Consider the following 7,363-nt stretch of genomic DNA (forward strand, 5'->3'; position numbering starts at 1 on the left):
CACACACACACACACACACACACACACACACACACACACACACACACACACACGTGCTCCCCCAGGCCTCTGGCTTCAGCTCAGGCAAGCAGATGTGGTGGGGTGGGGAGGAGGCAGAGAGTGGTGAGGGGGATGGGGTGAGATCTCCCCATGGGGGGTCGAGAGAGGGAAAGGTGTGGAGCCTGGAGTGCAGGGCTTCATCCTCAGGCTCTGGTGCCATCTGACAGGATTGGGAGATGCCAAGCTGGTGATGATTGTTCCCTGCTTCCCCCTCCTCCACCTGCCAGAGCCTGCCTGACATCTGCTGGGTCTAGTCCTGGCCTGTCCCAATTCACCCTTAGCCTATCACCAATCCTCTCCTCCTGAGTCTCTTTTCCCTCTCCCCTTCCCCCACTTCCTTGTGTTCTAAAGACACAGCCAACCTTTATAGACTCACGAACTGAGAAAACTGGAGATCTCAGATGTCAGAGTCCAACCCCTTGATTTTACAGATGGGGAAACAGAGGCTCAGAGAACATATGTGACAAACCCAAGGTCACACAGTAAGTTAGTGGTTAAAAACAGGACTCTGGGATCATAAGACCCACAAATTTAGACCTAAAAGCAAACAGAGATTAACACCCTCATTTTGTAGAGGAGGCAACTGAGACTTAGAAATGGGAAGGAATTTACCCAAAGTACACAGTCTGCTGAAGAGTTGAGATTGAACCTAGGGCTCCAGTACCCAAATCAGGGCTCTTTCTGCCAAACCACTGACCAAGCCAGACTTAAAGGGAAAGTCTCCAGCAGCCAGGCAGGTCGAGGAAGCCATCCAGCAATCCAGATGTAAGCAGGAGTCAGGGCGACTATAGAGACATGATCAGGAGCTCCCAGATTCCCTAAGCTGCTTTGCTTATAGTCCAGGCTGGGAGGAATGGGAGGGTAATGTTGAGACGACGGACTATCTCTGTCCAGACCAGAGAAACACTCTGCTCCCCACTCACGTCTGAGTCCTGACAACCCCAGACAGAACTCTTACCCTGGTCCCAAAATGGACTCTGGCTTTAGGGGTAACCAAAATATAGTGCTTTATATGAATATAACATGTATCTAGTATTTTCAGGTTTGCAAAGTGTTTTATATAGATTATCTCATTTGATGTGACCTTCATAAGAATCCTGTGAGGTAGGTGCTAGTATCATCCCCATTTTTACATGAGGAAACTGAGGCTAAGAGAGCTTAACTAGTAAGAATATGAGACAGAATTCGAATCCGAGTCTTAATGATTCCAAGTCTGTTATTCTATCCAATATGCTATCCTAGTACAGCGAGGTGGTGCAATGGATGGAGCGCTGGGCCTGGATCCAGGAAGACCTGAACTCAAATTTGACCTCAGACATATTAGTTGTGTGACCTTGGGCAAGGAACTTAACTTTTGTTTGACTCAGTTTCCTCAACTGTAAAATTGGGATAATAATAACACCTACCTTGAAGGGTTGCTGTGAGGATCAAATGAGATCATATTTGTAAAAAGTGCTTAGCATAGCTTCTGGTATACAGTAGGTACTTAATAAATGCTTGTTTCTTTCCTTCCTGACTGAGCCCCTGGACCCACCCTTTGATTCTCTGTTGTTGGTAATCTTCTCTTCCATGGCTTCAGCTACCGCTTCTGTGCAGATGGCTCCCAAATCTCCATCTCCAGCCCTGACCTCTCTCTGAGTTCTAGATCTATACCAAGTGCCTGTAGGACATCTTCACTTGTATCACAAGGCTACCAGGTCCCAAACTGAGCTCACTGCTTTCCCCCTAAATTTGGTCCTCTTTCTGACTTTGCTGTTTTTTTGTGTCTCTCCCGTGTCTGAAACCTTGGAGTTCCCAATCCATTCCCCATTCCCCAGCCCTACATTACCATTCCTTATTCCCATCCCCTTCATCCCTCCCACACCAAAGTCCCAACTAAATGCTACCCACCCCTTCCATTGTGCCCCTTGAAATGTCTATTCCCTAGGCAATAAGCTTACCTGCATCCTCAACCTTCCCCTCTCTCTCTCCGACACAGTCTACAGGGCCACCCTTTCCAGTACTGCTGGACCTCGGCTCACTCGTCTTGGCTCACTGGTCAAGGTGGGGGAGTCCGAATACTCTTTGTTCCCTATTGCTAATTTAAGGTTCTCCCTCAAACTCTATCACTCACCAATCTCTTTTCTTTTGAGGTCCACACTGTTCATATGTACCACCCAATCAAAATACCGTTAACTGTTGTTTACAGACCCCCCAGGTCACTCCCTTTCCTTCCTCAATGAGTTCAATTCCTGGCTCACAATTTTTCTCTCCTCCTCAACTCCTTGCCTCGTATTAAGAGACTTCAACATACGTATTGACTCTCCCTCAAACAGCCTAACCACTCTGTCACTCAATGTACTCATCTCCCATGACCTCTTCCTTTACCCACCTCAATCTATTGGCTTTCCACCTTTCCCTGTACCTTCCCTTGCCAAATCCTACTCTTCATCCTCACCACAATCTCCAATCCCCGAAACGCTCAGTTGTCTCCCAGGCCATTACCAGTCACTCCCTCCTCTTTTCCCCATCTTGACCCTTTGGTGAACCAGTTCATCTCTATACTGTCCCCTTCTCTTGAGTCCCTGGTCCCTTTATCAAATCACCAATTGTGCCCTGCCAAGCCTCAGCCTTATGTTACTTCCACCATCAGCCACCTTCACTTCTACATGTGTGCTGCTGAATGCAGGTGGAGAAAAATCATGCAATCATTCTGACAGGGCCTGCTACAAATTTATATTACACAGCCTCAACTGGGCCTTTACTGCCCCTAGGCAATTCCTCTTTGCTTCCTTATCAATCTACTCTCCCAACTTTCCACAATGGCTCTTCCTAATCTTTTCATCTCTCCTCATGGCTTCCCCTCCCCTAACTCTCTCAGTTGAGAAGCTTGCTTCATATTTTACAGAAAAAAATGGAGGCCACGAACTCCCTCTTCTCTCCTCTTCCTCATCTCATACGCACAGGTGCCTTCTGCCACTCTCTCCTCCTTCACCTCTGTCTCACATGATGAGCTAACCTCACTCTTTATTAAGGCTAACCCCTCTACCTGCTCAAGTGGTCCCATTCCATCCCTTCTCCTCTAAGTGAAAATTCCCCCTGTAATCCCACTCTCTCACTTATCTTCAGTCTCTCTGTGACTACTGGCTCCTTCCTTCCTACCTATAAATATGTCCATGTCTCCCCCATCCTCAAAAAACCCTCATTTGATCCTTCCATCCTTGTTAACTATCATCCTATATCTCTTCTGCCCTTTGTCACCAAACTCCGTGAAAAGGTCATAGGTGCCTTCACCTTCTCTCCTCTCACTCTCTTCTTAACCCCTTTCAATCCAGCTTCTGACCTCGTCATTCCACCAAAACTGCTCTCTCCAAAGTTACCAGCTATAACTTAATTGCAAATCCAATAACCTTTTTCTCAATACTCCTTCTTTTTGACCCTCTCTGTAGCCTTTGACACTATTGATCACCCTCTTCTTGATATTCTCTTCTCTCTAGGTTTTCAGGACACCAATCTCTCCTGGTTCTCCTACTTATCTGACCTCTCCTTTTCAGTCTCTTTCTCTAGACTCTCATCTAGATCATACCCTCTGACCACAGGGTTCTGTCCTGGGCCTTCTTCTCTTCTCCCTCTATATTACTTCACCTGGTGATCTCACCAGCTGCCATGGGTTTAATTACCATCTCTATGTTGACGATTCTGAAATCTACCCATCTTGCCCTAAACTCTCTGATGACCTCCAATCTCGCATCTACAACCGCTTTTCAGGTATCTCAGACTGGTTGTCCAGTAAACATCTTAAACTCAACATGTCATTATCTTTCCTCCCTAAACCTTCCCCCTCTCCTAATTTACCTATTACTGTCTAGGGCAACACCATCCTCCCAGTTCCTCAGGCTCAAAACCTAGGTGTCGTTCTCTACTCCTCACCATCTCTCCTCCCACCGCCATATCCAATCTGTTGCCAAGGCCTGTCAACTTCACCTTTGAAACATCTCTCAAATATGCCCCCTCGTCTCCTCTGTCATCACCCATTAGATTGTAAGTTCCTTGAGGACAGGGACTATCTTGTACCTCTTTTTATACCCCCAGCATTTAGCACTGTGCCTGGCACATAATAGATGCTTAATGAATGTTTATTAACTGATTGATGAGCTTTGACTCTTTCCTGTCCCTCAACTCATATATCTAAAATAGTTACTAGTAGAATGTAAGCTCCTTCAGGGAAGGACTATTTCACTTTTCCATTAGTATCTCTAACACCTAGGAAAGTGCCAGGCACATAGTAGACACTAAACAAATCAGTGTTGATTAATTACTGATTGATTGATTGATTGATTACCAAGTCCTGATGATTCTACTTCCACAATATCCCTTGCATCCTTTCTCTCTGGTTATTTCCAGGTCTTCTAAACTTTACCTTCTGCCCCCTTGAATCCATACTGATATCAGAATCATCTTCCTTATGTATAGGTGGAGAGACACAGACAGACAGACAAGCTCTTTTAGATTGTGTGTAATAACTCTTTTGATTGGCTGTAGATTTCTTCCATCAGACTCTTCAACATCCCAGAGTTTGATGCAACCAACACAATGGCACCCACACTCCTGCAGAACCTAATCATCCCCAGAGATTTTCCCTTTAAGTTGGACTCTATTCTGGATGTTCTCCTTCATCAATGGTATATGCTTTTGAACATTTATTCTATGCCTTGCCTGCTATTTATAACCAAACAGTCATGAAACAATGTTATCTCTATGGTCATACTGTTCAAGAAATCTTGAATAATTTTGACATGTGGATGGGAGTTACCATGTTGGAAAAAAGGCATTATTTTGAGCTATTGAAACAAATGCTTTTTAAAATCAGCAAAATATAATATAGTGGGATCTTATGTTCTCTACATCTTTCAGTTAAATGGATTATACTAATGGCATGACCAATTGATGACTATCTCTTGCAAAAGTCTAACTGTCCCTATTAATACATGCATTCTCCATGATACACATATAGGCGATTCTCATCAAAGTTGTGTATGGATAGGAAAACAGGCATGTAGGTTTTCAGTAAGATGACTAAATATCCCATAAACTGCTATTTTGGCATTAAGATCCAAGATCTTTTTTCACACTTTGGTAACTTCTCTTTCAGAAAACTTAGGAATCAATCCCTCAACATCCCCTTGCATCACCTCTATCATAGATCACCTCTAGGTACATTTTGGTCTAATCCAGATGCTTTCCCCATCTTTGTTTTCTTGAGTGCCTGTTCTATCACCTCAATAAGCACATGTGGAACTGTGATATAGAATCCAAATTTGTAAGTTCTATCACCCTTGATGATGAACCAAAGTTTGTTATAAAGAACTTTGCAGATATTTTCTAATTTTTTTTTGTTTTTGTTGTCCTCCATCCATTTTCATCCTTAAATGCCCTCAGGACTTTGCTTATTTGGGTTTCTTGCCACAGTTTTTAAAAAATGGGCCTTAAGCATCTAGAAAGAAGCAATGTAAATATCATTAAGCTACAGTTAGGATCACACAAGATTTAGCAGCTTCTACATTAAAGGATTGGAGGGCTTGGAATGTGATATTCTGAAGGGCAAAGGAGCTAGGATTACAAGCAAGAATCACCCACCCTGCAAAACTGAGTGTAATCCTTCAAGAGAAAAATGAATATTTAATGAAATAGAGGATTTTCAAGCATTCCTGATGAGATGACCAGAGCTGAATAGAAATTTTGACTTTCAATCACTTGAAATGTCAAATGCTCAAGAAAAGCATTAAAAGGCAAACAGGAAAGAGAAATCATAAGGGATTCAATAAGGTTAAACTGTTTGCATTCCTACATGGAAAGATAATACTTGTCACTCCTAAGAACTTTATCATTATTAGGGAAGTTAGAAGGAGTATACATAGACAGAGGGCACAAATGTGAGTTGACTATGATGTGATGATATCTCAAAAAATAAAATTAAGATGTGAGAAAGAGGGGTGATCATGATGGAATGATATCTAAAAAAATGAAATTAAGGGGTAAGAAAGAGAGATGCACTGCAAAAAGGGGGAAAGGAGAGATAATGGGAGTAAACTATCTCACATAAAAGAAACACAAAAGAGCTTTTACAGTGGAGGGGAAGATGGGGGGGTGGACAATGCTTGAACCATACTCTCATCAGAATTGGCTCAAAAAGGGAATAAAACACACTCAGGTGAATATAGAAATCTTTCTTAAGCTCCAGGGAAGTAGGAGCGTAAAAGGATAAGAAAAGGTGGTGGGTGCTGATGGAAGGGAAGGTGGATTGGGGGAAGTGGTAATCAGAAGCAAAACACTTTTGAGGAAGAGACAAGATGAAAGGAGAAAGAGAGAGAAGGAAACGGGGAAAAATAAAATAGAGGGAAATACACAGTAATCATAATTGTGAAAAAAAATTTATGGCATTTCTCTGATAAAGGCGTCATTTCTCAACTACATAGAAAACTGAGTCAAATTTATAAGAGTACAAGTCATTCTCCAATTGATAATGGCCGAAGGATATGAACAGGCAGTTTTCAGTCAAAGAAATAAAGGCTATCTATAGTTGTGTGAAAAAAAAATGTTCTAAATCGTTATTGATTGTGGTGTCATCTGACTCTTTGTGACCCCATTTGGGGTCTTATTAGCAGAGATACTAGAGTGGTTTGCCATTTCCTTCTCCAGCTCATTTTACAGATGAGGAAACTGAAGCAAATGGGGTTAAGTGACTTGCCCAGGGTCACACAGCTAGTAAGTGTCTGAGGCTGGATTTGAACTCAGGATGATGAATCTTCCTGACTCCAGGCCTGGCATTCTATCCACTGTGCCACCTAGTTGCCCTCAATTCACACACATTGATTAGAGAAATGCAAATCAAAACAACTCTGAGGTACCACCTTATACCTATCAGACTGGCTAATATGACAGAATAGGAAAATGTTAAATGTTTGAGGGCATGTGGGAAAATTAGGACACTAAAGCACCTTTGGTAGATTTGTGAACTGATCCAACCATTCTGGAGAGCAATTTGGAACTATGCCCAAAGGGCTATAAAACGGTACACCCTTTGACCCAGCAGTACCACTACTAGGTCTGTATCCTAAACAGATTTGAAAAAAAGGGAAAGGACTTATATGTACAAAAATATTTATAGCAGCTCTTTTTATGGTAACAAAGAATTGGAAATCAAGGGGATGCCCATCAATTGGGGAATGGCTGAACAAGTTGTAATATATGAATGGAATGGATTACTATTGTGCTATGAGAAACAATGAGTAGGATTCTTTCAGAAAAACCTGGAAAGACTTAC

Source organism: Vombatus ursinus, unplaced genomic scaffold (genome assembly GCF_900497805.2).
Source record: "Vombatus ursinus unplaced genomic scaffold, bare-nosed wombat genome assembly UNPS02014173.1, whole genome shotgun sequence".
NCBI classification, from domain to species: Eukaryota; Metazoa; Chordata; class Mammalia; order Diprotodontia; family Vombatidae; genus Vombatus; species Vombatus ursinus.